Source organism: Lathyrus oleraceus, chromosome 4 (assembly GCF_024323335.1).
Source record: "Lathyrus oleraceus cultivar Zhongwan6 chromosome 4, CAAS_Psat_ZW6_1.0, whole genome shotgun sequence".
Classification (NCBI taxonomy): Eukaryota; Viridiplantae; Streptophyta; class Magnoliopsida; order Fabales; family Fabaceae; genus Lathyrus; species Lathyrus oleraceus.
In genome coordinates, this window is record NC_066582.1 from 287,895,316 (window position 1) to 287,906,921 (window position 11,606).

Consider the following 11,606-nt stretch of genomic DNA (forward strand, 5'->3'; position numbering starts at 1 on the left):
CGAATAACAGTTCTCAATATCGTGCCCAGGTGCACCCTGGTGAAAAGCACAGCGAAGTTCGGGTTTACCACCACCAAGGAAGTGGTTCTGATATCTACGGTGGATTCCTCGGTTGAATCAGATTCTTGAGGACTAAAGATGGGTACAGTTCTGCATACGACATAGGAATCAGGTCGAAAGAGACCTTCTTCCTCTCAAAGTTCTGTTGCTGGTGATGATTGTTGTTGGAATTGTTGTTGTTGTAGGTGTTTGTTCTTTGTTGCGGTTGTTGTTGTTGATGTTGATTCTGATACTGATGTTGTTGTTGTTGTTGAATTGGTGTTGTTTGCTGATTTGAAAATACTGGAATGACGGAAGATACTTGATGATGATGATGTTGATGGGGTGGTGGATTTCTTCTGACTTGAGGCCTCCTCTGCCTCCCACTAGTTATTGTGTTCGTCTCATTATCTTTCCTCTTGCTGGAACTACTCCCATACTTCTTGCTAGTCGACTCCTCCTCTTTCGACAATCGTCCTTCACGGGCCCCTTCTTCAAGTATCATCCCCATGTGTACCATTTCGGTAAAATCACTGGGGGGCACTGGCAATCATGCGTTCATAGTAAAATGAACTCAGGGTTTTCAGAAAGATTTTCGTCATCTCTTTCTCCTCCAACGCTGGGCATACTCCTTGAATGTGTCCTTATCTTTCTGAGACATGGACCTCAGCTGGTCCTTATCTGGTGCCATGCCCACGTTGTACTTGTACTATTTCACGAAAGCCTCTCCTAGATCATTTAAAGTGTGGATGCTTGCACTATCTAGCCCCATATACCGTCGGAGCGCAGCACCTGTCAAGTTATCCTGGAAATAGTGAATCAGCAGTTAATCATTATCTATCTGGGTTGACATCTTGCGGGCATACATCACAAGATGATTGAGTGGACACGAGTTTCCCTTGTATTTCTCAAAGTCAGGCACTTTGAATTTCACAGGGATTTTCACATTGGGCACTAAGCACAGTTCAGCAGCACTCTTCCCAAACAGATCTTTGCCTCTCAGCATTTTCAGTTCCTTGCGTAGCTCAAGGAATTGGTCTTTCATCTCATCCATCTTCTCATAGACATTCGGGCCCTCAAATGGCTCGGAATGATAGAAGGTGTCTTCTACACGCGGCAAAGTGTGCACAACGGGAGGTGGCACAGACATGACCGGGCTAGATGCCGGCATGGAAGCAAAAGTGGGAGCAAAACCTTCTGGCACAAAACTAGGAGGCATTCCCCAAGGGAATCCAGCAGGAAGATTCAGAGCGAAGTGGGCGGTGGCAGCAAGCACAGTAGAGGTGACCACTTCAGAAATAACTGTCCTCGCGGGAGGAGTTGTAGGAGTTGGAGAAGCTTGGCTTTGGGCAGCAAGAACTGACTCCATCATGGCAGTCAATCAGGAAATCTCCTCTTTTAGCTCTTTATTCTCTTGCTCAAGATGTTCCATAGTTCTAGAGTGATTGGCGCAAGTGTTGTACCGATGAGTCAGCTTGGCTAAAGCACAGAAGAAACACCAATCAGACACCTGGCAAAAACCTGCTTATGCAAATGATGCATGAAATGCAATTCTTGATTATTTTTATTTCCAAGGAACTTACTATATCATTCGCAAATATATAAAAATGGCAATTGCAATAATTTAATATGACCAAAAATCTCTTTTTATTTATATAAATTGGAAAGATTACATTGAGTATAATTTCAGAAACCAAAAATAAAAATATACAAGAGAAAAGGAGACTAGTCATCCTAAGGATCCCTAACAACAATGTCAGAAGATCTGGCTGAAGGCGCGTACTTCCTTCGAATGTGACGAATCTCGGTCTCAAAAGAAGCCTTCATCTGAGTCTTCTCAAGGACAAGTTGGTCAACAATCTTCTTCCAAGCAACGGAAGGCTGAGGCATGCTAGAAGATGAAACCTCTGGCTCTCTCTGTCTCTTCGTCACTCGGTCTTCAAGTAGCTCAATCAGTGTGTCTTTGTCCTTAGACTCCAACTGCAACTCTTCATGCTTCTTGCTCAAAGCATGGAAACGCTCTTCCCACATATCCTTCTCTTGATTAATCTTGATGAGTGTGTCTTCCAACTCCTCTACATCTTGGTTAGGGAGAGTTAATGGCTCAACCACAACCATAGACATAGGTCTTTCACATGGATAAGGCATCTTCAACTCCATAGCTCTCTTCTTCATCCAAAGAGTGTAAGCTTCCAAAGCTACACAATTGCACGGACCAAGCTCGGATCTTCCTTTCCTATGCACATTATGCCAAGCATGCATAATCTTCTGCTTCAAATGTTGGGGATCTTTACCCTCTTGATAGAAAAGACCTTCTAACAACATGTTATTAGTCTTGTCTCTCAAAGGGAACCCAAGTTGACGACGAGCCAAAGTAGGGTTGTAGTTAATTTCTCCTTGTGTACCAATGAGAGGCACATTAGAGAATTCACCACAACTATCAATAATCTCTAAACTGCTTAAGGATGGGTCATACCAAACTATATCATCATTAGTGAGAGACATAAGTCTCTGAGACCACCTTAGACATTGTTTGTTCTCCACAAAAGCAGGCGTCTAAGGCAAGTGTAAAATAAACCACTTGTACAGAAGAGGAGTACAACAGACAATAGTTCCACCACCCTTAGAATTCCTTAGATGCAAAGAGAAATACATATCACCCAACAGAGTAGGCACGGGATTCCCAATCAAGAAAAGTCTAATGGCGTTAACATCAACAAAACTGTCAATGTTAGGGAACAAAGTTAATCCATAGATGAGAAACACAAAGATAGCTTCAAAAGCATCCACACTACCAGCTTGAGCAAAAGCGGTAGCTTCCTTGATGAGGAAAACAGATGGCAACCCAAACAATCCTCCTTTCTTCACCCAATGAGCCTTTATCTCAGACTTCTTCAGTGAAGAGCTTCAGCAATAATACTAGATCGAGGAATCTCCTCCAATCCACTAAAAGGTACTCTACTAGAAACTGGTATCCCCAAAAGATGAGAATACTCCTCCAAGGTAGGCACAAGCTGAAAATCTGGGAAAGTGAAACAATGGTAGAGAGGATCTTAGAACTGCACCATTACACTCAAGAGTCCTTCAACTACATCAGTAGACAAAATGGATAGAAGCTTCCCATGACGTTGTTTGAAGTCCAAGGGATCTAATTCAAAAGATGATAGCTTCCTTAACTCTTTCAAATCTGGACATCTAAAACTGCACTTTTTAGTGTTCCTTCGTTCACAATCCATGGTCTGAAAATATTTGCAAATGATACCTTAGTTCCTTGGATTTTTGTGTGATGAATGTTATGATGCGCATGAAATGCATGAATGCAACAATCACAAGTAAGGGATCACACACAAGGCAAACAAAGGTCAAGGGATTAATCAAGTCATTGTCAAGATCAATCATCCATTTTGGTGGATTATGGTTTACACCTTATCAACACCCAAGTTCCATTGATATTGACAACACTTGATTGGATCAACCAAGAATCAAGGGTTTGTTGCAAGTCACGAGCATGGAGTCTGGGTAAGAACCATCCCAAAGGAGTGAACTAAGGATAAAACCTATAGATCATGTTCTAAAAAGTTCCCAAAGTCTTAATTCCATATATCGGATATTACAGGTTAAGATGACTGACTCATCGACCCATAATATTCTCAAGAGAAACTCGTCTGAGTGTAGTATCGTGTAACAATTGTTATCAAGTCTACACTTGAACAATTTCCGCACTACGTCCTAAATAGGCCAAGATGGGTTAGGTTTTCTAAGGTCCTTAGCTTCTAAGACCCAATTAGAAATAGTCACGCCTAACCAAAATACTTGTGTGACATTTCCAAATCCAAAGGAGTCTCCACTAAGCAGATGGATCTCAAGCCAACTTGTTAAGGACTACTCCACACAAGTCGAACATGACTATACCATCCTCCTATCTTAATTGCACTCAAGTTTGGGTTAGAACTTATCTTACCACTCAGAGATCACCAAGCACAACAAGCAGATTATATCACACATACATATACATAAATATCACATATATACAAATATATTCACACAAAAAGTAGGCTAAACCCACTGGAGACTACTCCCCAGCAGAGTCGCCAGTTAATTTCTGTAGCGAGAAATTCATGATCATCAAGCTATTGACAAGCTAGAGATCAATTAACAAGAGTCGCCACCGCGCTTTTATTGTTTCCAAGGGAAGAGGGAAAAAGTACGAACAAAACCCAATTAGTAAGAAGTTTTCAAATAAAAACTAATAAAAATCAGAGATCACAGGTAAGGGGGTTGGTTACACAGAGGGAAGGTGTTAGCACCCACAGTGTCCTAGGTACTCCTAGGGAGCCCTTTTTGTGTGCATATGTATTTTGTACAAAATGATGTTTACAAATAAATAGAATGGGGGGATGAGAAAAGAATTCATTAATTATATTTTTGTGTTTGACAAGACCTTCGGTCTTGTGCCTAAGTACCAACATATAAATGAGGGATCAAAACCTTGTAGTTCGTGCTATAAATTTCAAAGTGAGTGTGTTGGTTTTAATAAAATTTAAGTTTGAAAGGCACAAAGGCCTGAAAATGATTTGAATGAGTTAGTTCTTTTTCGCTTTTTGAAATTTTAAATCAAGTATAGTTAAGTTTATTTACAATTTTGATTTAAAAAAATAAGTTTAAAAATGCAATGGCATAAGGCAAAAGTTTCTATCTTTTGCAAAAGTGGTCTAAGTTTAGAACAAAAGTAGTTCACACAAAGAAGGTTTTTTAAAATGGAGGGAGAGGTTTTGAAATTAAAGAAATGGGGAGAAGATGAAGAGACTACCCTATGCACAAAATTTAAAAGTTTAAAGTTGAAAAGATCTGACCAAATGGGAGCAATCCAATTGACAAGTATGTCAATAGAAACCCAGAATTCCCTTGGACTTTTAGATTCAAGCAACACACAAATGCACAATTATATCAATCTTGAAGAGCAAAGGCATCAAATAAAGATGGCCTCATCCAAGCTTATCCACTTCAATGATCTCCTTCAAGATAGCCTATGTTGCAGATGAATTCCACAAGTCACATGGTCAACATAACAACTTAACAATGATCAATGTTACAGATGAATCTGGAGAGATCTAGAATGATGTATCAAATGAACTCAAATTGCAAGTTCTTGATTCTTCAACAAATTGGCATTGGCCAAGTCCATTAGCAAAGGAATGTTGCCTAAATTCTAAGTCCAATGGGGCAAGATCAAACCAACAGTCCACTCAAAAGTCTTTTAGGGTTTTTGTTATGATTATGTACATTAATGGTCGAAGACCAAACAAACAAGCAAACAAAATAATATCACACAATATGGTCCAAGTGGACAAAGTGAAAATTACATTAACATAAACAATTAGAATGATATGTATAATGGCAAATGATATAAAGTGCTAAAGGTAAATTGCATTAAAGTAAAAGCTTGAAATTAAAAGTTAATGGTTAGGGAGTTAGTAGTTAGTTTTGTTTTGCTTTTTGATTTCAAGACATTCTTTGGAGAACACTCAACCCAATTGCCACAAGCATGGATCCTTGAACCAAAACATCTTCCAAAGGAAGGAAAGAATTCCAAGTTTCCACACAATACCATGGAAGAGGGGAGACTTACAATCTCACTAACTAGAATGCTTATGCCTTTTGTGTCATAAATTTAGTGCTATGTTAAGCAATCGTAATTGGACTTATGTAAAAGTCACAACTATTTGAGGCCGGACAATAGACTTTTGGTGTTAATGCATGTTGGAGACATAGTATTAAGGACTATGCTCATTAAACATACCACACACAAAAATATGCAAAAGGTGTGGCCTAATCTCATCCATACTCATGTTAATCTTTCAATCAACTAGCATTAGGACTTTGAGATGTCATTGGCCAATTGAAATTGAATGGATGAAGAAGGGGAATTAGATGAAGAGGGAAAGGGATGAATGAGATCACAAATTGGTCAAAGGAGGACTTTTACCAAATTAATATTATTCATTCATATTGGGAGATTGAATATACGTTTCATCAATCCCCTAAGTCCAATAATATTAAATTGACAAAGTCAAATCAACCTTGACCAAGGCCCAACAACAATTGAGAAACTCAATTAAGTCAATACAAATGGTCAACACAATTAAAATGGAATTTATTCAATTAAAAATATTAAAATAATGCATTAAATTCAAATATGTTTTGTCCAAATCCTAAAATCTCATCATAACACCAAATAAATGGCCATGAGATTTATCATAGGTCAAACAAGGTCAAAGGACCTTGGAGAAAAAATTTCATAATTTTTGGACACTTAAAAATATATTTAAACAATTAAAAATAAATGAAAAATCAATTAATTCATGAAAAATATTAATAATGATCCAAAAAATAATTTTAATTCAGAATATGAAAGAGAAAAATATTTGAAATTTTTTGGTGAAAGTCCCACATTTTTTGGATCAATATTAAATTTATTATGAATTATTGAAGAAAATGCAAATAAAATAAAATATTAAAAATTCAGAAATTCGTGGACCATCAGATCTCCCTCATTAATTGAGGTGACATATCTGATGATCCAAAACATGCGTTCCACCAATGCCTTAGTCAAAAGCGCTGCAACATGAGTAGTCACAAGGAACAGCTATGATTAAAATGTGGAGCATGGATCACACGATTCAGACTCAAGACACATCATCACCGAAGCCAGAGCTCCGGTTGTCTTCTCCGGTGAGCTTCACCGGACTGGTCAACATGAACCATCACCAAAATTTAAAACAGGGACATGATTTTAAAGAGAAAACATCACTAAGCACGAATATCACCTCCAATTCTTCCAATTCCAACTATATTGAGAGATATGTGGAATTGAAAAATGAGGTTCATGATCTGAGTTGCTTCGATTTGGCCTCAAAGTAACTCAATCTTCTTGCCTAGATTGGTAGGACTTCAGCCAACACAAGAATCAATGGAATTGAGCAAGAATCAAGGAGAATCGAAGAGTTTAAGTTTTCTGCAAATTACCTTCAATGGAGGTCTGAGCTTGCTAGATCTTGATCTAAATCGTGCTTGGCTTCACTTCAATTGCTTGCAGGAGAGGAATGGAAATGCTTAGAAGCAATAGATTCCTGGAGAATTGAATTCCAAAACAGTGGAAATTCAAGCTCAAATTTAAATGAATTTATCAGGGTTATCCTCTTAATGTGAAAGGTTTTCAATGGAGATTCAAAGCTGGCATAATGTGTGTGTGATTTCTGAGCAAATGCAGTTGTATATATAGCCAAATCCATGTGATATTTACATACTCTTTTGACTTTCCAATTTTGGCAAAATGATGAAAGCATGGTGCATGGGCGCACATAGGCCCATGAAATGATAGTTGATAGTCCAAATTTAAAGTTCAGATGCTTTGAAGATGGATTGGATTGCAAGGCAATTGTACATTGTCACTTGAAGATTGATCCATGCCAAATGATATCAGTCTGTTTAAACCATGCGCAGCCTATGCATTTCTCATCCAAAATGCATGAATTTTAGCTCTTTGGAAAGGTGAGATCAAGAGAAAAAAGTTTGATGTTGAACACTTTTTCATTTGGAGCTTGGAACTTGGATATATTTGAGGTGGAAGTTTGGGAAAATTTGACATATCAAAAATTTTCTTAGTGTCAAGCCATATGTCTCAATGTTCCATCTTGCTTAACTTTTTATGGGAGCTTCAAATGAGAAAAGTGTCTTAATCAAAGTTATAGATCTCTCAAACATCTTAAAAATGGTAACCAATTTCATGTCATTTGGATTTTAAATGATAGAGTTGTGCATTTTTGAAGTTTGGAAAAATCACTTGATCAATGGTATAGGTCAAAAGTGACCTATAATGTAGCCTCATATCACATATTCAAAGAAGTTGAACTAGATCCTACTCCAAATATCAAAGTTGAAGTAGACACATTTAATTTGATTGTGAAACTTGGAAATCTATCACCTTATAAAAATTGAGCAAGTTATGGCCTTGGGAAGTTGACTTTCAAATTAGGGTTTAGACAAAATGACCTATAATGTTTCAACATAGAAAATAATTTTCCAAGAAAAAATAGCTCTAGGTCTCAACATGAAAGTTGTTTGGAATGTGATTTAGAGTAAGTTTTCTCTTGGAATCATTTTCATATGGTGAAAATTATAGGAGATAGGGTCTAGGGAGACCCAGTTTTGATCGGATGAATTCATCTGGCCAACCACCATCAACCAACTTGCTAAATTCCAATCCTCTTGACTTTCTTGGCTCATGGTAGATAATATATGCATAAGATGATGAATTTTGAAGTTTCCCTTGAGAAATTTGATCAATTGGTAAGATAGCTTGTTGGAGAAGTTACTCAAGACACCGAGTCAAACTAGGGTTTCCAAGGCAAATCACCCTCAAACTCTTGAAGAAAACTTGATCAATATAACATGTAGGAATCAATGGAACTCATATATGAAGTTCATAACCATTCTTGAATCACTTCTTGGTTGTGCTCTTTGTTCATGAGGGTCTCAAACCCTAGATGTGATCAATGAATCAAGGAGATCATGCATTTACCTACAAAAAGAGTTAGATAGATGCAAAGACATGTTTTTAGTATTTTGGTTAGTAGAATGATAAAATACAAGTATGATATAATCACAAAGTGCTTGGTGATCTCTCCCCAAACAAATCCAATGAAAGAGGGGTAAGGAGGATGCCAAGGTATGATCCCAATGCTGATGCTTATGATGAAATTGCATGAGGAATCTTAGGGTCAAAATTTGGGTCTTACAAGTGTCATTTGGTTAGTTTTGCTTGATTGGATTTCAAGTCTTGTAACTTGGCACGTTTCATCTGGTTTGAGCATTGGGCTTTCTAGTCAGGTCAACGTTCAATCATGGCGCCCTCATAGTTGGTCAAAACCTTGGTTTGTGTTTTGTTCTTTGTATAATCGATTCACAATAGTTCCAGTTCATATGTGCATTGCATTGTCATCACGGTCCAATTTCATATAACAATTATCATATAATCATTCATTTTCCATTTCCGTTAAAAATAAATTACAAGTTACATTTCAAGTTCATTACATAAGCTTCACATTACAACAAACTTACATACATATATTTACATTCATTTCCAATTTTAATACAACTTGAATTTTGATTACAAAATTTACAACAGAAATCCATATCGAATTCAAGCTTCATAGCCATAGCACACTCAAAATCCAAGCCCAAATTTCAAGCAATGCATTCCATATCCATTCAATTCAAGCATCCAATCCATGACACACAACCTGCAAATGAAACGGAGAATTCAAGTTATTATCACAAGCAATTCAAAATCAGCATAATTACTATCAAGCTCATGCTAATTTCATATTTCTAATTCAAATTCCAGATTTACATAGCATAATTTCAGTTCCATACATCACAATAACGACAGTTCACATGTATTTCACAACAAATATCATCAGCAGACCAAACAGCCCATGCACATTGCATTCAACAACACATCTGTTGCAAACAAATCCAACATAGCAATAACTAGTAGACCTAACATTCTATATAAAAGCAATAGTATATTACAGTAAATAAAGTCATCATGTGGCTGCAACAATAACATGGCAAGGCCTGCAGACTTGCAACACATATTCATTCAACAAGCATACCATGTTAACATACCGAATTGCCACCACCAGGTCAAAATAGAGCATCATTCATAAACAACCTACAACAACACATTCTCACAGCTCCACACAAACCCAACCTGTATAAAACAAAACCATTTTTTCGTCACCTCTAACCAACCTCTAACCGCTTCTTAACAAACTTCCAACCGATTCACAACAAACCCCTAACTGAAAACTCTTAAACTTCCATTCCTCAACAACCTCCAACTGAATCCCCTAACCTCCAAACTGAAATCAAAACAAATCTCATAACCCCTCATAAAAAATTTCCCCTAACAGAACAGAATTGAAATCCCCTTCCTCCAATTTCTAACTAACAACTATCAAAACCTTGCAATCTTCAATTCACACAAACCTTCAATCCATAGCCTACGATCTCTACATCCTGCAACAAATCACAAGAACCTGCCAGAAACTGAACTGGGAACTCTCTTCCTCAACTCTAGAGAATCCGAAAATAACCATCTTCAACAACCCTTAACTTCCCTCCAACAACATCTAACAGAGACAAAAGCATAATAGAGAAAAGAAAAGAAAAACAAAATTTCAACATGAAAACAACAATACAGGCAGAACGTAGAAGAAGAAGAGAATAGGGGAGAAACACCTCCGGCGGATAATAGAAAAAGAAGAACTCGCCAAAACTCATGTCAGGAAGGAAAGAGAGGCGAGTACCTTCACTTTTCGACTTGTCATCACGAGTCCGTCAATGAACAATTGGGGTCGAAATTGATTCACCGCTTCAACCATGAATCTCCTCACATTTTCAATGCTTCGTTCTTCATCTTCACTCGGAAACAGAATGCACGCACGAACAAATCCTTCATCTTCATCTTCACTCGGCAACGGATGTGCACGTGAGGTTCCATCTTTCTTATGCAAAAACAAAGAGGAGGCACACGAATAAGGATTCGTATCAATCTCAATACGCTATTGCACACGACAAAGAAGAAACAGCAACACAACGTGATTCTACCACAACTCGAACCAAAGACAAAAACTATGATGAATCCGAGAAAGGATTTACTGGGAGCCAGCGTGTCGGAGCAGGCCGCAAATTCTTGGGGTTCGTAGTTGATCGCGTTGATTTGGTGTGTTATTTTACATCGTGAAGGTGAGTTCTGCGTTTGACTTTAGTTTTGCATCTCCTTCAATTTTGATGTGTGTTCTTCTTGATAATGTGGAGTCCTTTGAGTAAACACCGGTTTGTGCTTGGAAACATAGAGCTTGGGCCTTTTGTCCAAGAAGTTTCATGGCCCAAGCGTTTCCATCCAGTTCATACCCCTCTTTAACTTCACACACACCTAGTCCATTAAATTTTCTTAATCCCCCATTAATCCATTCTTAAGGATTTTCATTTATTTTAATCTTGCTAGTTTTCTAATGATTAACACGATTCTGATTTTCTTGTTGATGTTAGATTTAATATTTTCAAGACTTCGATTAGGTTAATTCATAGTTTTTTCTTAGGGATATTAGATTAATTCATGGTTAATTAGGATCAGGTAATTAGTTAAAAATTAGGTTTAATCAACTCTTTTTAATTAGAATTAATTTCATAGTTAACCATGCCATGATTGTGATAAAATTGGCCACTAGGGATTGTTGATCTTGATTTTATTTTATAGATTTGGGTTTATGTTAATAATGGTAGATTTTACCATGATTTTCACATTAGATTAATTTTCATTCAATTTGACTACTGCATTGTGATTAACATGTTCATGTAGATTAGATTTCATGCATAATTTACATTGCTAATTTCCCAATTGATTAGCGTGATCCTAATTCATGTTTAGATAGATTTCAATCTTTAGAATTAACTTTCTCTTTGTTTAATTGACTTTTAATCGATTCATTTGGTTTGTG

At 37.2% G+C, this 11,606-nt stretch overlaps 1 long non-coding RNA gene across 1 annotated transcript; it reads right to left on the minus strand.

Moving 5' to 3' along the window:
• Positions 1–9,063: 9,063 nt before the first annotated feature.
• LOC127075151 (uncharacterized) lies at positions 9,064–10,965 on the minus strand. Its single transcript, XR_007786225.1, has 2 exons — positions 10,413–10,965; positions 9,064–9,341 (listed from the first exon to the last, which is right to left on the minus strand). It is a non-coding gene; the product is annotated as an uncharacterized LOC127075151 (long non-coding RNA).
• Between the last annotated feature and the right edge of the window lie 641 nt (positions 10,966–11,606).